The sequence below is a fragment of the Triturus cristatus genome, chromosome 10, assembly GCF_964204655.1.
Source record: "Triturus cristatus chromosome 10, aTriCri1.1, whole genome shotgun sequence".
NCBI classification, from domain to species: domain Eukaryota; kingdom Metazoa; phylum Chordata; class Amphibia; order Caudata; family Salamandridae; genus Triturus; species Triturus cristatus.
Window position 1 is genome coordinate 309063103 of NC_140593.1, and position 24644 is coordinate 309087746.

General features: G+C 43.7%; 1 protein-coding gene across 1 annotated transcript in view; it reads right to left on the bottom strand.

Annotated features, from left to right (window-relative positions):
* Positions 1-24644, bottom strand: part of LOC146789359 (ATP-dependent translocase ABCB1-like) — a 502439-nt gene that overhangs the window by 300212 nt on the left and 177583 nt on the right. The gene's annotated exons all lie outside the window — the stretch shown is intronic.

The following is a 24644-nucleotide window of genomic DNA, read 5'->3' on the forward strand; positions in this document are numbered from 1 at the left end:
TTTGCTCAGGTGTGACGCTTCCATGTTTTACCCGTGCTTATGCGTGACATTTCAGTGCCTTGTGAGTGACAGTTTGAGTGACACTTTATTTCGAGAAGAAAAGCAGTACGAAGTTAAATATCAGAAATGACCCCTTTTGGTGCAATGTCATGGTCTGGAGGCTACGATAACCAGGTGCAACGCTCTTGAAGAGTTCACGCAGAGTAACTAACCTTGCTCTTTCCTAACATGACATGGGTTTGCGGAGGTGAGAAGACTTAAGATCAGCACGGCAGTGGACGACAGTCACAGCCTGTCTAGAACAAACAAGCACAGCAGCACTCACTTCCTCACGTTATTTTCATTTTATTTTTTCCTACTCACGCAGCTGTGCATGAGGGGCGGGGGCAGGGCAGGAGTGGTAGGCAGCACCCTCCTAAGTGAGCAATGACTGCTTGACCGGCCCTCTCCATGCAGCCTGCATCATAGCCTACGAGGAGAGCATGCCCATGCCTCCAGTCAGCGTCTGAGCACCGAAACACGGCGCTCAGACCAAAAACAACGCTGCTAAGGCCGCGTTGTGATTGGCTGACCTGGTGCCAGGGCCTGCTTCCTCTGGCCGAGGGAGGGAGGACTATGGAGGAGATAAGCGGCGAGAAGGTAAGTAAGTATTTTATTATTTTCTCATACCCGCTTCCCCTGAGTCCTCCCCCCCCCCCCCCCCCCCCATCTCTGATTCGTGTCGGCTACTGCTGCCCTTTACTAACTACCTGAGTGTGTGAGTCTGGATTGGTGGCAGCTAACCAGTCTGCCATCTGTCACTATCAATGATTGCAAAGGGAGGGCGCCGAGAGGCCCCGGAGGGTGGCGGTAAAGTAGGCAGGGAGAACACAATCAGTTTATTTACACATCCCATCACGTAATATTCTCCATTTCAAGTGGGTATGTATGGATGTCACCGAAATCCATTACGTTACACGTGATGTGTAGCACTTGGCAGGCCTGGACTTTATCAACAACTTTCTTGAATGTGGTTCACTATAACGGTCTGGCGGCCACCATGTCAAATGGTGGCCGCCACCTTAAAACTGCAAGGGAAGAGTCCTATGTCATCTGACTCAGTATTACTGTAAGCTGCAGCGACTCTGTGATGACGAAAGCAACGGTATATCCCATGATATTGGGTATAATGTGCGGTCTAAAGTATAGGACAGGATATAAACATTTAACATTAAATATATAAGCCTCTTGTGAAATAGGAAAGGGTTAATACAAAATAAGATACTTAACTGAAATACTATGTATATTTTAAAAAAAGAAAGAGGACTATGATTTGATAAAAGGATATAAAATATAACAAAAATGAATACTTAAGTGGTAAAACAATAATGGAGTATGTAGAATACTGTTCACAAATGGCTCCCATCTTCATAAATAGTTGTGGAGTGGCGCGGCAGCATTGAGGAGCACGGGCTGACAAAAAGCATCTGAAAAATGATGCTACAAAAAATAAGGCAATTTTTTTTTTTGTTGCATCCAATTTATTCAGATGCGTTTGTTAGTGCTTGCTCCCACTGCTACTGAGCTGTTCGTAGACTGCAGCATAGCCCCTCATTCAGTACAATGGAGGCAAGACATACCTAAACAGGCAATAAAAAAAAAAGGACACCACAATACTTCTGTAGGCTGATCAAAGATGTGACAGAATCTCTCAAGCAAAAAGCTGCTGAAAGCTCCAGAGTAAAATAAGCAACTGACTTAAGAGGCTGACCGAAAGTCCCTCAAAGTAAGTATAAACTACAACATGTTTAACATGGTTGGCAAGGTGCAATTCAAGTCAAATCAAATAAGCACTGTCAAAGCAAATACAACATGCCTTTACAATTCGAGGACCACACTACTGGCTTTGAAAATACGTGTTTGTAAAGAAGTGGAAATTAAGAAAACATTGTAAAAAAAAGACACCGTCAAATTGGCTCGCAGTGTGTCACAGGTGGACGCACCAGGGGCCCCCTTGGAATGTAGTGTCTTTATGGGACAAACCTTTTCCTAGAAGGCTGCCGGAGCATCATAAAACCTAGTCCTTCGAGAAGGCAATGTCTGCACTCCAAGGATAGCTTCAGAGGCTAGCCCCAGAGAGCTCTGTGCCTTCTCTTGCAGGACAGGCTCAGGATTCTCAGTGTTTCAGGATAGGCTCAGACAATTGTTTTCCTCTTGAGGGAAGCCTCAGAGATCTCTGTCTGCATTCTCAGGGTATCCCCACAGTGCTCAATTTAGGAACTGTTATGATGGCCTCAAAGAGATAGGTGTATTTGCCTCAACGTCTGAACTCCCGGGGTACCCTCAGACAGCTCAGTGTCCCTGCACTCTCAGGATACTATATGATGTCACCCAAAACCCTGGGGTGAAAATTGTTCCTTTTATTCACAGTCACCCGTATCCAATTTTATGTTGTGCATGGATTCAGCTGTGACATGATTCAGTGAAAAATATTTAGCATCCTGCAACCTCAGATAAACCCATATTTATTATGGTGAATAAGAGAGTGTGCCGCCACCAAAGTATGTTTGGATAACATTATTGTCAGCTGAAGTCTACATTTAGTGCATCAATAGATCTATCTATATTGCACTGGGTTTATTGTTGATTTCCCAGTGTTTAGGAAAACAATTAGGATAGCAAGGTGAACTGATTTTGGCATCCTCCCATTACCGAACATACTTTTAAAAAGTTTCATAAGCTGATGGTGAGTTGCTCTTGAGACATAGTATATAGCTCCAATGCTACCCATCCTCTCAGTTACTTTTCTGGTCAGCGTAAGCTTTCTAGCAGGTGTGATCTCTTCTGCAAGATCCAGCCGACATGATTCAAGATGCAGTGCCATTGGTTACTGGTATTTTACCCAGTTAAACATTTTTTGTTGTTGTAAATTGATGAGAAATCCTCCTCTGCAAATCTGTGCAAGCCTTCCCTCCTTCCATGCCTTCTGAACATTCGGATGCCCAAACGGAGGTCCGGCATAGATGACGTCTTGCTGTTCAAAATGTGATCTCTGCTTCAGCTGTCTTAAAAGCAGGTTGACATAGATCACAGAAAGAGCCTGCTCGGCAAGCCATCTGGTGCAGGAGCCTTTTCAGACGAGCACCCCAGGCCCACACTCCTTCCATGGATTCACTATTGACTCCCAAGCTCAGTAAGCAAAAATGTGGCAGTCAGGGGCATTCACAGATTTCAAACAAATGTTGGATCTATTTCAAAATGTTGTGCCGACAGTAACCCAGAGTAAGGTCTCCTTGTCACATTTATAACAACTAGAGTCAGCCCTGTTCCCTAAAGAAATACCATTTTTCATACAATTAGATACAACAAGAAAGACTTTCTGATTCATCCTTCCCTTTCTACTACCACAACCTGTGTTTTACGCATAACATCCCACCCTCCCCATGACATTCTCTTTTTTCTGTCTGACGGATGAGCTGCCAAACTCAGAAGTAATTTATGCATAGTTGGATTCAGTCTCCAACAGCGGACAGATGTGTTGGTGCAGCAGTTTGAGCACTCTTCCCATGCAGGTGCCATAGCTGAGGCGGGAAATTGATTTGAGCGTTTGCGCCACATCGTGTACGAAACCAACTAGTTCGGTTCCTTCATTCCTGCATTGTGCCCAATCGGGCGCATAAGCAGGAAAAGGCATGCACATGGTCTCTTAGCAACAGAGCTAGTCTTGTGAGATGATACCTCATTGTCAAGAGACCGTACATAAACATCTGCTTAAGGGCAGAGCTATTAAAGGCAGGAGGGAGGGGAGAAAAATGCAGGAGCAGCACCGCTATATCTCTCCTGAAATGCAGCATCAGGTGTGGCGACGTTAAGTATGTCAAATCTTCAGCTGCAAGAAGTTAACACGGATGAAGAGGAGGACCAAAAAGGAAAAACTAGAGAGAAATGGTTGCAGAGTCATCAGCTACAAAAGATGCTTAAACATTTCAGAGAAATACTAGTTTTTCAACCTAAGGAGCCGATTTAGCAAGAACACTTTTGGTCAATATAGCCCTCCTTCAGATGATTGGCCTATGAATAAGGTCATAAAATATGGTTCTCAAAGAGTGGAAAGACACTAGGTACAATTTTCTTATTTTCGGTCAAGGATATCTTTTGAAAAGTTTGGAGGACAATTTTCCACAGATTCCAATTGTCCAACACAATTCTGGTATTTTTCACCTTTTGCTAGACTCTATTTTTAGGTCGAGCCTAGAAAGCACATATGCTATCTGCAAGACCTGTTGTTATCTCTTATGTTAGTTTGTGGCACGTCCATGAATTGTCACTGGCTGGTACCTGTGGAATTCTGAAATGGTGGCATTTCATTGGTGTTTGTCCCTCCATTCTCTGTCTGTTCCCGCCCCATGGCGATTTCACAAATTGTTTCTTTTGGTCTTCCAAGCAGGCACCTATCTCAACTCCTCACGCTCCTTCCCATCGTGATGGGCCCTCTTCCCGCCTCCCATCTGGGAATGCAGCCCATCCTGCCCTTGGCCATCCCATCATAATGCTTCCTCATGACACTGGCATTCATTAACAGCTTTTGTTTACCCGAGTGTCTCAGCTTCGAACGGCTTTTGTTTACCCGAGAATCTCAGCTTCAGCAAGTTCAACTATTTACAAATACGCATTGTTTCATTTTCTTTTATGTTGTGATGTTGTTTAATTTGAATTAGTATTTAATTATTTACATCAAGGAGAAGAGAGCCCACACCGAGACTTGAACCGTGGACTTCAGTTCCAAAGTCGGCTGCTCTGTATGTTGTGCTACATTCAGCCACATTCGGCACTAACTATAAAGTTTGCTATATTTAATGGCGGTCTGAATGGGCGGAAATGTGGCATGTTGATTCTCTAAAACAAGCATTTGCAATGCAATAGGTCTCGTAATTACGCGAGTTTGAGCTATTGACATTGTAAATGATAATGCCTTTTATTTGTGTTTTGGTTTTAAAAAGCTGCAGGATCCGCAGGAGCCGTGGGAGCCGTGGGAGCCGCGGGAGCAGGAGAGCAAATCCGGATCCGAACCCAAAACCCGCCGGAACCGCTGGAGCTCCACGGGGGCCGCGCGAACCGCGGGAGCCGTCGGAGCCACCGCGAGAGCCGCAGGAGGTCTAGGATCCCTGAATCTGCCTGAAGCTGAGTTGAGAGGTGAAGGGAGGTTAAGACGCCAGGTGGTCAAGCCGTCTGTTTTCCACTGCCTGCTTCCACCGCATGCTCCCGCCGACTGCTTCCACCGACACCACCATTGCTGCGCAGTAAGGGGCGGTGAGGGGCTGTCAGAAAACACAGGCAGGCAGGCTGGCAGGTGGATGGTGAGCAGCTACAGCTACAGCCTGCAAAGCCTGGACTGCCTCAAGTACGAGCGAGAGACAGTCACTGGTGAGTCCGGCACACCCGCTTTAAATTTTAAAATTTAGCCCTAAGCAGCCACTACTTACTTGATTTCCCGGGTCCCGAGCAAGCCACTGTAAACGGGGTGCAAACGCTGTGTGTTTCTTCCGCCCGGCCCACGCCATCGGCCGTAGCTGGGGGAACTACAGTTCCCGTGAGCCCCTGCGGTGCAGCACATTTCCGGACACCAGCGCGCCCGGAGGCGCTTTAAAAGCATTGGCTCCCTCGGTGGAGCGGGGGACATTTGCCGAAGCCCTAAGCAGCCACTACTTACTTGATTTCCCGGGTCCGGAGCAAGCCACTGTAAACGGGGTGCAAACGCTGTGTGTTTCTTCGGCCCGGCCCACGCCATCGGCCGTAGCTGGGGGAACTACAGCTCCCGTGAGCCCCTGCGGTGAAGCACACTTCCGGACACCAGCGCACCCGGAGGCGCTTTAAAAGCATTGGCTCCCTCCGCGTCGCGGGACGCGCGCGGGCGGCGCCGGGCTGAGCCCGGGCAGAGGGCGGGCCGTCTGGGGCCATACCTTTAACATCCGGCATTAACCATCCCACACGAAGGTCACAAGGTACTGTGGGGAACTATTATTGTGCTGTTTAAGTGATTTGGGGGTTTGGGTGCCAAACGATACACCATGCCATCTAAGCCTACACTCCAAAAGCGTGTCCAAGGGGCACGTGCATGTGCTCCAAAACAACAAGCCATTCCAAGAGTCTCTGGGGTTAAACTTCCAACTGCAATTGACTTAATGCTCCAGAAAGCAATTGGCGTGGTCACCTCGGAAATGGAATCAACTGAGCGTCGCCTTTCTTTAACACCTGACCTTCCAGTTCTGGGGTCGCCTGTCAACCATACTGCTCAAGATTTGAATGACACATACATTAGCCAGGCTTGTTCTCCATCGATTGTAACCATACAAGACCCAATAATTTCACCAATGGTTAGTGAAGGTTTTATACCTATACCATCGAAAACCAAAGGAAAAAGGAAAGCTGCTAATGTTGGTAAAAAGCCCAGGAAGACCAAGGGGAGTCCCTGCAAGGAAACTACATGTTCTACCATCCAAATTCCTGCCACTACCACTACATCACCACTCTCTCAGGATATACCATACCCTGCTTGGGTGCATTTAGTGGTGACTAACATTATTGATCAATGTAGGACTATTATAAAGGAGGAGATGACCCCTATCTTAAAATTAGTTCAAAGTCTTTCGAAAGCACATACTGACCCTCCCTGTAATCCCAAGCCAAGCACATCTATTGCGCAAAACACCGGTCCACCTACACCCCAGCCTCTACCACTAGCCCCAGTGGTTGTTCAACGTAAGACTGGGCAATTAAAAGCAACCCAACTCCGCTCATTAACAGAGGGACCCCTTACAACTACTGGTACTAGAAAATCCCCTTCCCATGTTCGTCACGTACAAGATTTGCGCCTCAATAACCAAAACCTTCCAATGCAGACTACTAATACCAATGAGCCCCTAGCCACTCCTACCATAATTCGCAAAAAATCTCTGGAAAACAAGACTGCAACCACTGCTACTAACCCTTCAACGATCAATCTTCCTCCAGCTGCATCTCCGTATGTGACCATACTGACTGGTGTCCCCGAACTTAGAGAAGGTACCAAAGAAAACCACCTTGATTTGCGTAATAAAGTCCTCTTCTGGTTGGCAAGATACAAACAGTTTCCCTACGAGATGGCTAACGAGATTCTGATGGTGAGAAGGGTTGCATGGATAGGACCAACGGGAAAAAGCCTTAGGGGGGATTGCGTGGTCATCAATTTTAGATGTCCGCAGACTAATCAAATGATTCTTGACCATCCAACACTATCCTTTGGACACCATACTTCAATTAATGCATCCCCCCTTGAATTTTTCTATCCTCAGGCTCCCAAGATTTCAGTCCCCTACTGAATCGGCTCTACATTTTCAGATATCGGGTTACCCCAAAATGTACCATATAGAACTAACTTGAATAATCCACATTTTGGAGTTCCCGTATACAATCGATTTGCTCCGTTAGAGGACGTCGATTGAATGGAAGATTCAACCGACACTGATTCAAAAATTAGGGGTTCGCTCTGCCCCCGACAAGCGACATCAATGCTTACCCCACCCCTCAAAATAATATTGCTCCCACTGAATCCATCCCCCTCAGACCCATATTAAGAGAGGTGACAACCCACTCCTCTCTTTCCTCGCCTATTGTCTCACGACCTGAAAGAAAGAACCTCCACTTAAATAACCAACTAAAAGTCCTATCTTGGAACGTCGCGGGCATTGTAAATAAACTCCTCTGCCCCGACTGGAATTCTTTTATTAACCAGCACGACGTTTGTCTGCTGCAGGAGACCTGGGCAAAAGAAGAATTTATAAAAAAGGGCTTTTTTACAGCTAATATTCTAGCCCTTGCGGGTCCTAGAGGAAGACCATCTGGTGGGTTGTCTATTTTTATAGGGTCACATCTGGGTTGTGTAACTTCTGAAATTGCCACGCAATCACTTGATCTTCAATGTCTACAGCTTATGTTTCCCTCAGGTTCTGCCATTATTTTGGTTAATGTTTACTCCCGCCCTAATAAGTCAGGCAGTGAATCGCCTACACTAGACTTATTGGACAAACTTATTCAATCAGTAAAAGATAAGGGCACTTTGATTGTTGCTGGCGATTTCAATTGTCAATTTGAGCCCCTACCGGGGCTCATTGACCCAATTACTAGGGAGGAAGATGAACAATGGTCCATACCGGCCCTTCAAATTCCACCTGTCAAGGCTTGGACATCATTAGCTCTGCAAATTAACTCCCTAACATTAGCTAACTCACTTAGAGCCTGCAATGGGCGCTCTCTGTCGGATCTTGAGGGTAAACATACTTTTAATCGCCCTGGCCAGACTTCGTGTATTGAAAACATTATGGTTGAGGCCAAAACTTGGACGAGGGTTATGGATTTTATGATCCACCCTCGCCATGATAGTGACCACAATGCGCTGACCCTCGATCTGACTGTAGTGATGGAAAATAGTCCCACACAAAACAGTGGTAGGCCTCGACCCTTACATCTCTCTGGCGACAGAAGACGCCTTAAGTGGACGCTGATTCTTAAATCCCCTGACAAAATCAGCCTTATCTACTCGGCCACATGTAATGCCCTTGCTCAAATGTGTCAAACCTTAGACCAGGACAGTGATACCAGGAAAAATCACGTGTCCCAAATCCACACCGGGCTAGTTACCATACTGGGAAATTACTTAAACCCTTTGACTTCTAGAAAAAAGAAAACCGCAATGGCACTCTCCTGGTTCAACTATGAATGCAGGAAGGCAAAATTAGCCCAATTGGCCACACTAAAATCTGGCGATAGGAATGCGGTCGCCATGAGTAGAATTAAATACAAGCAGACTGTAAAAGTGGCTAAGCAGAATTGGGAATACGATAAATGGGAGGACATCAAAAGAGCTCTTATCAAAAAGGACATGAGAGAATTTTGGGCAATTGTTAGATCAGAATCAAAGGAAGGCTGTATAGCCGATGATCCTAATATTGCATCGAGTCAATGGGTTGATCACTTTCAGAGTTTGTATGCTCCCTTGGCCCCCACTACTGAGGCCCCATCCCCCCCTGATGCGAATAACGAAGTAATTGATAGTATATCTCCCAGGGAGGTAGAAAAGGCTGTAAACAGACTTCCAGTAGGAAAGGCACCAGGCCTTGACAAGATTCCAGGGGACCTATACAAGCATAAACCCGAGGTGTGGACACCATATCTTTGTTTACTTTACAACGCCATTCTCCATGGTACCCCCATTCTGAATACCTGGGCAGGTGCCGAGATAGTCCCGGTTTTCAAGAAGGGCTCCCCCCTCTTGCCTAGTAATTACCGCCCGATTAGCCTAATCGACGTCAGCCAGAAGCTCTTTGCACATATTATTCTAGATCGAGTGCAAGCCTGGATGGATGAAAAACGAATACTAACTCCTTACCAGGCTGGCTTTAGAGAGAAGACATCCACGGTGGACCAACTTTTCCGATTACAACTTCTTTATTGGAAAACCGTGAGGGTAGAGGGTGGCAGCCTCTACCTTATCTTCGTCGATCTCAAAGAAGCTTTTGACTTAGTCCCTCGGCAAACCTTGTGGGCGGTCCTGGCTGAGATGGGGATGCCTGCCTGCCTTTTGGGGATTATAAAACGGCTCCATAACGATAATTTCGCCCAAGTTAGGTGCGGCAAGTGGGGCAATCTGACCCCAAAGTTCCCTGTTAACCGTGGAGTTAGACAGGGATGCGTCCTGGCCCCAACCCTATTTTCTCTTTATACTAATGCATTAGTGTCCCACCTGAGGGGAGTCAAGGACATCGATGCCCCCAAACTTAACAACGAGCAGGTGGTCGCACTAATGTTTGCTGACGACACCCTTCTGGTGTCTAAATCCCCCATGGGGATCCAACGCGCCCTCGATAGTTTCTTTGAATTTTGTTCCCAGAGAGGCCTTGAGGTCAATTCCTCAAAAACAAAATTTATGATATGCAACCCGCCCAAAAAAAATGGTTCTAACCCTTCTCTCAATGGTGTTACCCTGGATAGGGTTACAGTCTTTGAATATCTCGGTGTCACACTTTCGGATAGGATGGAATGGGGTCCCCAGCTAGCAAAAGCTAAATTACAACTCACGCAGACTTGCGGTGGGATCCTTAAAATATATAGAGCTTCCATCTCAAAACCGATAGCACCCACCATTGAGATATATAAAGCACAAGCACGGGCTGCATCTCTCTATGGGGTTGAACTATGGGGGCACTGTCTAACCGGTGACATTGGCAGATCTGAGAACCTGTTCCTAAGGTCGTTATTGTCCCTACCACCCAGCACTCCCCTTATACCACTCAGAATGGACCTGGGAGTCAGGTCCATCCAAGACGAAATTGCTTTAAGGCCACTATTGTATTGGCGCAGGCTGTGGGCAACACCAGAGTTAGTGGATTACCAAAACGATTTAAAATCGGTATTGACCCCCGTGGTATAGATAATATACCGTGGCTTCTCTATATTAAAAGGGAGCTTATTAGATTAGGGTTTCCTGCTCTATGGCATCATCCTGAAATAAACGCCCCTACACTCTCTAGAGCTGAATTGGCAAATGCATTTTGGTTAAATAACAAAAATATGATGCTAACCAATAATAAATTAGGCTCACTGACCATGGACTTCTTTAATACTAAAGAAGACTTCAAAATAGAGCCAGTTTTAGACCTGATGGAGCCTAATGCCTCTAGAAAACTATATATGCAATTCAGGTATGGAACATTGCCCCTGAGAGCCTTCACAGGAAAGTGGTCGATAAATAATCTTCTTGACTGCCCAACCTGTGGAGCCTCTAGTGAAACTGATCTACACGTCCTCTTTTTTTGCCCCACATATAAACCTATCAGAAAACGTTGGCTTCTTCAACTCTGTAGGAATTTGGGGACCACACATTGTAAAGTTGCCTACAGAATCCTGAAGACAGACACAGCATAACCTATAGTCTTTTCGGTATCACGTTTCTGGTATGCTGTGTGGCGAAGGAGAAGTTCCCTTTTATTGTCTAATTCCCCGGTATAATGCAACACCCATTGATTTTATCTATCATTGTTTTTACAATATTTTAATCTTTTAATCTTTTATCTACTGTTTTAATGAATTAACTGGCAATTAATCTAATCTTTATTGTACTTACTTTTTATGAACTGCAATACCCCCTTTCTTCTTTTGTATAAATGTATGTCTTTGTGGATTGCTTATCTTTTATGGTCTATGACCGAAATAAAGATTACTTTGATTGATTGAAATAAAAGGCATTGTCATTTACAATGCCAATAGCTTAAACTCATGTAAATGCGAGACCTATTGCATTGCAAATGCTTGTTTTTTGCCAGTGTTAGAACTCTGTTCACTTTAACACTGCTAGTCAATCAGAAAGTGCCTGTGCCTCCCCCAATAAACATGATCAAATTGGCATACTCCTAATTGGTATAACTGATTTACACATAAGTCGCTAGTATGTACCCAGTGCCTGTAAGTTAGAAATCACAAGTGGACTGCAGAAGCTATTGTGCTATCCACTATAGTGACAGTGTAAAACATGGCTTCAGACCTGACATTGTAGCCTGACTGTGGCAGTTTAAACACTGCAAATTAACTTGTTAATTTTACCCCGTGTAGGCCTTGTAGTCCACAAGGTACGGTGCTTGCTATTTAAAAGTAGGACATGTGGAAATGTAATGGTAATATATCTTACAGTGACTAACTCCCAAAAACTATTTTTCACTGTGTTGGCTCTGCCTGTCCCCTGTACAAAACCAGAGTACAGAATACACATCCTAATACTGCATCTCAGGAAAGGAACTATGTAGAAATATATTTTCATAATAATTTTAAAACTATTTTGAATAATTATTTTAAAAAACAACGGTGAGACTGGGTTTTTACAAAGGACCTTTTTCCAGTCTGAAGTTCCTAGAGGCTAATTTGCATTTACTCTCCTACTTCTGCCAACCGGTAATTAGTATTTAAATAGGTGTGAAAAAGAAGTTAAATGGTTCTCAGGAGAAAACAATAGACTGACCTGAATGGGCTAGGATGACTCCTCTGAACCTGACAGAATATGCAGAATGGGGCTGAGCATCAGCTTTGACATTACAGTGTCAAATCCTACTATCCTACTTGAATATCAAATTCTGTTTTACAGGTCTGCTCGGTTCACATATCACACTAGGGGTGAACTTTAAAGGAAGGGATACCATTACAATTCTTGAGTGTCCATTGCCAGCTTGCTGGAAAACCATACTTTCCATCAAACAGACTTCATTCTCTTGCGAGTACATGGACTGACCGAAACTTGGTTTTAGTGATAGATGTGGGGGAACACTAGTATTACCATAGTATACTCTCCAACCCCCGCATCATTCATAGCTTATGTTTAGGGTGGACGAAGAATTTCACCATCTTGAAAATGCTGAAAGTCAGTAGAGTTGGCCTGGGGAACATTTACCACATTAGTTAGGATGTTCCCATGGGTCTTTGCCACCCAATAGCTTGTGCCAGGCATAAATGTCCAGGCAAACACATTTAAGTACTTGAGGATGATGGAGTGACAACTGTCCTTTTTCAGTTCAAACTCTTTTGAGCAGAGGGTCATCAAAAGATTTTTGAGAGGTCGTCTCTCCCTTAACATGTCAAGGCATGCTTCATCATTTGAAAACCTCTCACACTGGGGTAGGAAAAAAGCCACCTCAGCGGGATACTATTTTATACACTGGGAATTCTTATAAATCTATTTTCAGGACAATTTCTTGGGTCCTGTTTTTTTTAGCAAGAAAGGGTATAAAACATATACCTAAAGGTATAATCAAAGATTTTCTGTATTGGCGAATACCCCTGGTATGATTACAAATATTAACGGTTGCTTGTGAGGTGAAATGCAATGTACCACCTGACCTAAAAAAAAACTGTTATTATCAACATGTGTCGACCCTTATATCAGGCTCTACAGGTCTCAGGTCTTCTCCAGGGTAAAGGAATTACAAGCTATGGTATACAGTCAAACCATAAGGTAACTAATAAAACCCTACCAGTCTCTCAATGGGATAGAAGAGTCTAAAGAGAAACGTACATAAGGGACAAAATTAAATATGCGTGACCCACATACTTACTCTAACTCTGTAAAGTGTTAGAGATATATATTTTTTTCTTTAAAACTTCATAGTGCACCTTTTAATCCTAAACCAAGAGTAAAAATAAATAAAACAGCAGTATAACTCTTTGATACAGGCAAAACTGTCATCGACTGACTGATTATCACGCCATTGACCATAGACACTTGATTTGCTCTATTGCACCATCACTAACAGTAACATGTTTAATGTAGGGAAACAACTCCTTTTAAACATAAAACATATTATTGAAAAAAGAGTGTCCTAGACAAATGCATTCTGATAGTGCATGCCTACCTAGATTGTCACTAACCCTAGTCATATTATACCACAGGCATCAAGGCAAATTGTGTGGGACGTCTCCTTCGTAGTCGCACACTAATAATACATAATTGTTTGCAAACAAAGAGAAGCAAAGCTCAGGTATCACCAATTACAGTGCAGCATTCTTTTTAAATGGTATGTCGGGAGCATACCTCTACAAAAACTCTCATCATACCGGTCACGCAAGACTTGGTTCCCTGTATCCATCATAGTGCTGAATCATGCTCTTGGGCTCACCCACACAATCGTGACTTTCATGTTCACATGATTATCAAGTGTCAATCGTGTATATTACCAGGTTGTTGCAAGAATCTCACCTTGCAAGTATGTATACAATATAGTCATAGTAGAACACAATAGACATTACTATGTATATTCTCTCTTGACAATCAAGCACTGCCAGCACTACTAACAGCCGTTAAGTGATCGCAAGCTGACATATTTCCTCGTCTCATATTCATAGCAGCTATTAGCCCATCAACATTCGAGCCAACAGAATAAGCCTCCTTATATATTATTACGCACATGCTAAGATACCACTCTGAAATATTTTACACCCCTAGTTGAATAATTCATCTGAGGTGGGGGGGGGGTGGTAGGGATTAACAGTTTTATTTAAAAAGACATACTAATGCAGCTAAGTGTTGTGGGAGGCGGGTTCTTCTGTAGGAAAGTGTGAGTAACCCAAGTGTTACGATGGGCGCATTCGTCTTGCCGCGTTTCCCAAGCGACGGATCCCAACAAGGAGTACAACACTAAAAGGAGTTGGAGTACAAGGAGATTAAGCTGAAGGGAGTCGTAGTCCAAGGAGATTAGGCTTGGAAAATGCCTATTTGTTAGCTCTGCTAAAGCGGAACCCCGTGACTCAGGGAACCGATATCATGATTGTGTGTAAACCAGGGGACAACTTAAAATTAGAACCATTAAAAAATAGAGGCGTAATCTAGATAAAACTATATTAACATCGCACTGAAGTCCAGTAAAACATATGAGTTTTTAAAAATGTATTAAAACTCTCAACAAGACAAGTTGAACAGCTTTCTCTTGGGGATCAAAACTAGGTAATCGAGTATAAAGTTTCTGATGGAAAGCACATGGAATACCTTCACAAGAATATTAGCGTGATTGTTAACATCAGAAATAGGACTTTATGCTGCCTAAGGTAAGGAATTGCACTAGGAAGGTGCCTCTAGGACCATAAATTGGGTTTTCTTATTCACTACGTAGGTCTAAGCTTTTTACCTCCATACTGTTCAACCAATGAACTGTGACTATTTTAATTCTATTATGAACAATGAGCCAATTATGCCAAACATTTCTCACCATGTTCAATAATAATTCGAGCACAATATTTTACTAGTAAGTATTTACTTCATACTTTTGAGATTTTTTGTATTTCGTTTTATTTTTTGTTCACACAAACATGATTATACAATGGTCCTGTTTTTTACAGATTGGTACCTAATTGTAATACATTAAAAGCTCTATATACAGTGCATAATTAGGAAAGTGTAAAAAACTATTTATACCAACATTGCATCAACAAATTTGTTATAAGTCAAGACAGTCCTACTTCTTCATTATCATGTAACGGGATGTTTGTGACATATTTATCCTCGATACTTATAAATCAAACGGTCCGAATAGTGATGAGGGCAGAGAACGCTTGAATGTTTTTTATAAGTCGAGCCTCCAATATTTGGCTAAACTTAAACGTCCTTGTTGTCTTTTTGTTTTTTAGTGCGTAGATACTCTTTGCCTCATTAAGGGAATAGGGAGGGTGTGGTGGGTGTGCCGACGCGTTTCGACCTTCATGTGGGGACCGTGAGAATTCAAGGAAGGTCTTTCTCAGGGCAGGGAATCTTCAGTGTAGGACACTATTGTGAGACAGAAAGTATTTTATATTTGCTGAACAGTCGCCTCTCCAAAAGGAGACACCCTTTCGCTCTTTATTTGCTGGTAAAGTCTTATGCGCTGTATGGTACAATTCTGCCAATTCGGGATACCCACGCTGCTCTCTATTCGTCCGGCTTTTTCATCTTTCGGATCGCGTCTTCCTGACTTCTGTGTATGTCACGTGACCTGTAAGGTGAACAGAAGGTTGTGGCACCCAATAAGATCAAGTACCTTGTATTTCTGCCATTATAAGAATCTGAACTACAGTGTGACCAGAGACATAGCTTCCATGTTAGCTTATACCTTAGATAAAACTGCGTAGTTATTGGAGGGATCTTTGTTCTGCTATAAACAGTTTTCTATTGTTAATGTCCTTCGTTAAGATGATTGTCCACTCAAAATCGTTTTCAGAATGATTGTTTTCAACAAAATACCTCATCAGTCTCGTTGTATTCTTCCGACTCTAAAGGTGCTCCTGTATTCATTGATTCGCACTTTGGCCTTCCTTGTAGTCATACCCACATATCTTTCAACGCAGGTGCATATGAGAAGATATATGACGTTTGTCGAGTCACAGTTCATGAACCCATTTTGCACCCAGGGCGTCCGGAGGCCCAGGTCCAGATGTTTCGTTTTTTCATGGACGTACACACGCTACAGTGTCCACATGGGGCATGGCCAGTTAAGGCCAGTAGGTTCCAAAGTATTGGCAGATTGCTTTGTGCCCTCTGTTGTTTAGCAAATGCAAAAAGAACAATTGATGAACAGAATGCTGAACAATGTCAAACATTCACCCCAGTACAGATATCTGGGCCTCAACCCATCGTTTTTTGGCTCCCCATGCCATTCCAGTTTAAACCCAGCCATATGCAAATGAGTCTTGATCCCACTCCCCATGGGAACAATCTAGCCCGAACTGCCAAGCCAGGTTCTCCCTGGACTGGAAACAAGCTTCCTGGGACTGGTTTCGTGGTATCACCCCTCATCAGCCAGGCTAGATTGTCTCCTATGGCATGGTGATGATGCTCTCTTGCACACCCTGGTGAAACCTGTTTGGGGTAGTTTTACTCACTCAACTTTCAGTGAGACATTGTGCGTGTTTTTGGAAATCCTTATTGGTGCAATTCCTTCTCAGTCTCAGAAATTGTCCTACAGGGAGATTGTCCTGTAGTGATTTAGGATGGTTGCTGTCTTATTGTAACAGGTTCTCCCTGTCTGTAGGCTTGTGGTACACCTCACCTAAGCATTGTCAAGTGGACTAATAATGAGGTCCAGAAATGAAATCTCTTTGTTTCTCAATGTCATTGTAAGCCTCAGGAAGTAATTGGCGCCATTAATCTAAGACGCAAACTGGTTCACAGAATTTTCCGTGCCCGTCCAGATAAGAATTTAATACGGTCAGAGAATGGATTGTCCTCACAGTATATATGTTCTTGCTCAAAGTCATGAACACATGGACAGACTACGCTGGGGGCAAAAGTACTGCCAATCGATCTCCTATAGGTCTGTAGGTAGAACTCATCTTCGAACTTAAAGTCATTTCTTGTAAGGGCTGTGTGCGCACAATCCATCGCAAACTCACGTGGGGTTATGGAAGTCCACTCCACTTTTTGCAGCAGGTGATCAAGCACTGTTAGTGGCTCCTCCTGTGGGATACTCGCGTACAGGGCTTCTTGTCTAGCGTCATAAGTAGTTGGTCCTCTGGATTGAACTAGATGTAGCCTAAGACCTGGAGCATTTCTTCAGTGCCCTGCACATAGGATGCCTTTCTTCTCACTAAAGGCCTCAGGAAACAGACCACAAATGTTGACAGGGGTTCCAATATTGAACCTAACCCTGCCACAATAGGGTGGCCTGGTGGAGGCATTTCTCCTTTATGTATTTTTGGCAAAATGCAGAAGTGTGGCACAGTTGGTCTTGTTTCTAGTAAGAACTCGGTTTCCTGTTTGGTGATCCAATCTTCTTCTTCAGCTTGTTTCACCATGTATGTTATATCATCAACTGTGTCTTTTATGGATCTCTTTTCAGTTTCTTGTAGTTCCTACCATCACTGAGCAGTCTTAGACATTCTTGTCTGTACATCTGTTTGGGAAGGCTTACCACCGCCCCTCCCTTTTCTGCTGGCTTTATTATTATTTAGGTCGCCTTTGCCAGGTCGGCCAGCGCATGTCTCTTTGCTTGAGAGGTATTGTGAAAATGTTAGCCATGTGTGTTACTTAGATAGTCAATCTCTCTTGAGACAGCTTTCTCATCGGCTTGTACTTTGATAAGTAGACTGCTAGTGGGAGGGTTGAAAGTGGACTTTCTACGAAGGCCTGTGTTGGTCTCTTTTTCAACCGTATGATGCGGAAAACTCAGCCATCTCTTTTCCCAGGGTGAAGATGTCATGTTTTTGAGTTGGGGCAAATCCAAGCTCTTTGTTGGTGACTTTTAGTGGTAACTCAGTCAGGTTTATAGTTGATCACTACACCCTGTTCCTCCTTGTCCCTGGTTGTGGGGGATTGGCCCATCTGTTCCTCTTGAGCATTCCACTGTACTCTCTATATTGTTTCCAGTAGTACTTCCTCTTGGGCTTGCCTCCTTTTGGTTGTCTGCAATCACAGTCACTATAGTCTGATTCTGATGTCAAGGACCTTGTTGAGACACTGTTTAAGCAATCACTCCTATTGCTTTGGAAGTCAGGTTTCGAGTAAGGGTATACAGTTTCCATTGAGAATTTCTTAAAATCCTTCTGGAATTTCTGTATTGTCTTGTGAGATGTTCTTTAAATTCTTTGATCACCTTTTTGGTCTCGTTCAGCTTCTTTTTAAATACTTTGATATAGACCTGTGCTTTCATTGCTGTTTCACTTATCTTGATTTTTACACATTGGACTGGATACGCATTTATATTCCGTTCATAAGGGCGTCATGGAGTAATGTCTTGATTTGTGTTTGTTTTAGTTCAGTCAGAGTCTCCCAATTATTTACTACAACTCTTTCCAGCCTAATCTCCTTGGACTACAGCTCCCTCCAGCATTGTAGTCCTTGTTGGGATCTGTTGCATGGGAAATGTGTCTGTAGCCAGGCGCCCATTGTAACACTCAGGTTACTTAAAGTTTCCTACAGTAAAGCCTGCCTCCCACAATAAGGTAGTGGAGGGGGCTCCTCTAGGTGGTATGGATGCGCCTTCCTTCTGATGAAGTAAATGGTAATTGTGACTCTTGAGACAGAGCACTTGCATTCGCTGCTTTGACCTCCACATAGGCGGCTTGCAACTACCCAGCATACCATATTGGCATATATATTCACTGGTACTGGCTGCACCTGGGGACTGGTAGAGCCGCACAGCCACATACCCCTCTTGGGGCCTCTAATCACGCATCCCGGGGCCTCTAATCTCACTTCCCAAGGACATTCACACTTTGTATACCATGATAGCCAGCAGTTAATAGAGTTTAATTTTGAATGACACCCAGCTGCTTTAGTATGCCTTTTTTAATTCAACTGCCAATCCTTCCCCCCAACTCAGATGAATTATTCAACCAGGGGTGTGACACACGTTTCGGAGTGGCATCTTAGCCTGCGTGTAAAAATATATAAGGAAGCTTACTCTGTTGGCTCGAATGTAAATTAATGAGCCAAAAGGTGATATGAATATGAGACGAGGAAATAAGCCACCTTCCAAGCACCTAACAGCTGATCTTGGTGCTGGCAGTGAGCGATTGTCACAAAAGAATATACACGGTGATGCGTATTGTGTTCTACTATGACCATATTGCATACATACTCGCTAGACGAGATCCTAGCAACAACCTGGCAATATACACGATTGACACTTGATAATCAGGTGAACATGAAAGTCACAATTGTATGGGTGAGCGCAAGAGCTTGATTCACCATCACCATGATGTACTTATGATCACGCAAGCACTAATGACAGATAAAGGGAACCAAGTCTTGCATGACCAGTATGATGAGAGTTTTTGTAGAGACATGGTCCCGCCACACTATTTAAAAAGAATGCTACACTGGAATTGGTGATACCTGAGATTTGCTTCTCTTTGTTTCCAACCATTTTGTATTATCAGTTCGGATTGAAATGAACCTGTATATGAAACCCATTAGGGGCAGTAATCTCATCTTGTTTCTTGCAACTCCGCAAAATTAGTAAGATTGGTAAATTCTTTTCCTTTGAGGCTCTTATCCAGGTCATCATCACATAAGTAATCTCTAGGATAGACTCTGCAAATGCCTTCTACCTGGGCCTCCCCTAAGGGCTTGAACCGCAAACTTCAACTAGTACAAAACCAGGCGGACAGGCTAATATACCGACAACCACAAAACTGCCATATCACCCCCTGATAAATTACACTGGCTACCAGTAAAACAGCATTCTATATTCAAGTCTGGTTGCATCATCCTTAAATCACTACATAGTAGAAGTCCATCCTTTATTTCAGCCCATATTAAAAAATGCACACCTACATGCAACTTGAGATCAATGCACTTGAATCTCCTCACTATTCTTTCATCAAAAAAAAGAAACTTGGTGACTCCAGATTCTATGTACTCGCCCCCGCATCTGGAATGCCCTCCCACTTGATATCAGGTTTTCCCCCTGTTACACGCAGTTCAGGAAACTCTTGAAGAAATGGCTTTTTAGACCAGCATATGGTTGAACTGTATACTGTGCATAATGTTTCTGCTCGGTGAACACACACTTTACAAACAAGAGTGACATAACATAACTGCAATTCATGCAGTTATGTTATGTCATTTTAGTAGATTATTTTAAGCGCCAACAGCTAAAGAGTATTCACGTTAAAGACAACAGAAGGATAAACAAACTAAGACAACCCAGCCAAGAGCCAAACTATGAAATAACTGTATTAACACTCGTAGCTATCTTACTAGAATTGTAATCTATCACCTGCAATACTAAACCCGGTATATAGTAAAACAGATGATCTGCCTGACTAGGATTAAAACCTAAACCAAGTTTTAAACACTGATCTCCAATCTAGAACAAGCATTCTAGAAGTGTGAACTTTTGGTTGTCCACACTTAATAGCTGCAGTTACTCTAGCTCACCCCATTATTTGACAGTGATTATAACCGGCTTGTTACACACAGATTTGCTGCAGAAGAATCACTCACACACTGAGCTATTCTATAAGAACTAGGATCCTTGTCTTGTGTGTTCGCACCAGATCTCTGCAGCAAGTTCATTATCCAACTTAATTATCTTCTGGTCCTGCAGCCTCACTCACAATAACAAAATGAGCTGTGTGTGTGTTACTGTGAGTGTGCAAATGCTGCTGCCCCAGTGTTGGGTGCTCCACTATTAAAGTAGGCTGGCAAGGAGAGCTGCTGACATTGGACCAGGGGAACCAGATTTGAATACCAGCCTTAGGGCAACATCTTGTAATGCCCCTGGCCAAGGGTTTGCTAGTAACTTTGGCCCCGTTTGATGAATCTCCACAAAACTTTCCCCAGAAAGTTCATCCACCTCAGCTCCTTCCTGGAAAGTTTTGGGGTGATCTGTCATGTGGGGGCCGAGAAAAAATGGGGTCCCAAAATGCAAAATCTCCATGCATTATCCATTTACTTCTTTAGAAAAGGCAATGTTAAAAACTGCTGAACTGAATTACACTAATTTCATCAGGAAGCTAGATCTTGGTCCGCAGAGTGTATTTTTTTGTGATTTGGTGTAAATCCATTCAGTAGTTCTTGAGATAATAAGGGTAAAAAGAATTAGGTATTTGGACAGTTGGGCGAAAGCCTCAGAGTCTCTCGCTGGAGTGCCAATTTAAAAATAGTGTTCTGAGTATCCCAAGGAGCCTTATTACCCTTTGGACATCTCCCTCCTGTGGGAGAAAGAGCGTCTGATTGGCTGCTAGCAACATGAGAAGGATAATGTTACCTACCCAGTAAACATCTGTTCTTGGCATGTAAAGCTGTAGATTCACATGCTTTGAATACTCCCGCCATCTAGTGTAGGGTCTGGATGTTTGCAAGTTGTTTTTCGTCTAAGAAGTCTCTCCAGTCACAAGGTAAGAGACTCCTCCTTTCGATGATAGTGCGCATGGGCTTCGACTCCATTGTTAGATTGTTTTCCCGCAGAGGGTGAGAATGGAGTTAGTGGTAAAGAATAGAGATGTTCATGCGTATGTATGTATAATAAAAGAGAGGACTGCAGCAGTACAGGTACCGGGGGAGGCGGGTGGGCACAGGTGAATCTACAGCTGTACATGCAAAGAACAGATGTTTACTGGGTAAGTACCATTATACGTTCGAGGCATGTGAGCTGTAGATAACATGCTTTGCATAGAATATACAGCAGTATTCTTCCAAAGCGGTGCCTAACCTGTAGCTGTTGGAGTTGTCTGAAAAAGTGTTTTAAGTACTGCTTGGCCCACATTAGCTTGTTGTCTTGCTAACACATCTACACAATAATGCTTGGTGAATGTGTGCGGTGTAGACAATATTGCAGCTTTACAAATGCCAACTATGGGGATGTTTCCTAAGAAAGCCATTGTAGCCTCTATTTTGCGAGTGGAATGCGCTCTAGGGGGTACCGTTAAAGTTATTTTTGCTTTCGCCTAACAAGTTTGAATACATTTAATAATCCATCTTGAAATACCTGACTTGGAGATAGGATTGCCCTAGTGTGGTGGTGCAAAAGCAACAAAAAGTTGTTTGGTTTTGGGAAATTATTTTGTTCTTTCAATATAATATAAAAGGGCTCTTCTGACATCTAAGGTATGTAGAGCTCGTCCCGCCACAGAATCAGGTAGAGGAAAGAATACTGGTAATTCAACCGACTGATTGATGTGAAAAGTAGATACAACCTTAGGTATAAATTTGGGGTTTGTACGAAGAACCATTTTGTCTCTGTGTAACTGGAAAAAAGGTTTTTCTATGGTTAGTACCCGTAGTTCACCCACTCTACTTAGTGAAGTGATTGCAATGAGGAAAGCAGTTTTCCAGGAGAGAAACTGTGGCTCACATTTATGCATGGGTTCAAAAGGTGGGCCCATTAACCTTGTGAGAACTATGTTAAGATTCCATACTGGGGCAGGTGGAAGTCTTGGTGGTATGACCCTTTTAAGTTCTGCCATGAAAGATTTGATTACAGGCACTCTGAAAAGCGATAAATGTTGGCTGTTCTGTAGATACGCAGCTGTTGCTGCGAGATGTAGTCGGATAGAAGTGTAAGCCAATCCTGACTGTTGTAAGTGTAACCAGTAACCAATGATGTTTTGCATTGAACCATCAAGAGGATTGACGTTATTGTTATTGCAATAGATAACAAAACGTTCGATTTAGCTGCGTAGCAGGCTCTTGTAGTAGGCCTTCTGGCCTCCCTAATGATGTTCATACAGTCTGGTGGAAGATTTAGATAACCAAACTCTATGACTTCAGGAGCCAGATTGCGAGGTTCCGTTTTTTGGGATCTGGGTGTCTGATTTATCCATGGCTCTGTGTGAGGAGACTGGATGTTAGGTGCAGCTTTTTATGTGGAACTAGGGACAGCTCCAACAGGGTTGTGAACCATGGTTGACAGGACCCTGTGGGAGCTACTAAGGGTAGTGTGAGTGATGTTTGTCTGAGCTTCCAAACTACTAATGGAATGAGTGGAAGAGGCCGAAAAGCGTAGGCAAATATCCCTGACCAATTCATCCATAGTGTATTGCCTTTGGAGAGCGGGTGTGGGTACCTGCAGGCGAAGGGTGGGCATTTTGCGTTTTGGTGTGTGGCAAACAGATCTATGTGAGGGACTCCCCAACTTTGGAAGTATGGAAGAAGAACCTGAAGGTGAAGTTCCCATTCGTGTATTTGCTGCCTTTGTCTGCTGAGGAGATCGGCAATCTGATTGTTCACTCCTGGGAGATGTTCCGCTAGGAGATGGATTTTGTGGTGAATGGCCCACCTTCAAATGTCTTGGGCCAAGTGTGACAGTTGGAGAGAGTGTGTCTCCCCTTTTTTTGTATGTAATACATAGATGTCATGTTGTCGGTACGAACTAGGACAGCTTTGCCAACCAGGTGAGTTTGAAATGCTTTGTGCGCTAGAATGACTGCTAGCAGCTGTAGATGGTTGATGTGGTATTACTTGTTGAAGTGTTACCATGTGAAAATGGTCTGACTGTATGTAAAGATTTAGTTCTCTGAGGTCCAAGATTGGTCTGAAGGAACCGTCCTTTTTGTGTATCAGAATGTAAAAAGAATATATGCCCGACCCGTGGTATTGTAGTGATAAGGGCTCTATAGCCCCTTTTAGAAGAAGAGACTGAACCTCTTGTTTGAGGAGGTGTAGGTGATCCGGTGAGAGTTTATGTGACCTTAGGGGAAGGTTTGGTGAACTCCAGGCAGTAATCAGAATGGATAATCTCCAGTACCCATTTGTCTGTAGTTATGGACTGCTGGACGGGTAGGAAATGAGAAAGACACTCCCCGACAGGTGTTAGATGGTCGGGGGGTAGTGTAGGGAAGTCACTGTTTGGTGTTGGAGGGGGAGGTGCGTGTATTTGAGCCTCTACCCATGCCATTGTTGCCTCTGTCACCCCCTCTGAAGTAAACCTTAGAGGCAGAGGGTTGATTGTTGCCTTTATACGTGGTGGTAGTAGTGCGCGGAAAGGAACCACGTCCTGGTGTTAATTGAAGGGCTCCCATGGATTTGGACTTTTTCATTTTTTCCAACGGGGCCAAATAGGTGTTTCTTATCGAATGGTGTGTTCGAGATAGAAGTCTGAACTTCTGGTTTGAATCCTGAAATACTTAGCCAGGCATGCCTTCTTAAAAGGACACTGGTGTTCACAGCTCTAGCAAAAGTGTCTGCAGCATCTAGCGCACACCTGATTGAATTATTTGAAATGAGCTGTCCCTCCAGCACTAGGTCTTGCACTTTGGATTTGTGCTCATCAGGTAGAAATTGGAGCAAGTGCTCCATCTCAATTCAATGCTCCCAGTCGTATCTAGCTAGCAGCGCTTGTGTATTGGAGATGCGCCAGACATTTGCAGCCTGAGAGGCTACCCTTTTCCCCGAAGCGTCAATCAGCTTAGATTCTTTATCTGGGGGTGGAGCATCTCCTGTTGCTTGCAAATTGGCCCTCTTGCGTGCATTGGACACCACTAAGGAATCCAATGGTAATTGGCCCATTTTGTACGCTGGATCAGATGGTGCTGGCTTATATTTCTTATCCACCCTAGGGGACAGGATACGGGCCCTGACGGGGTCATTAAAGATATCAACAACGTGCCTGATCATACCCTTGAGCATAGGAAGTCTTTGTGAGGACTTTTGTGTGCTACTAAGGGTCTCGAAAAGG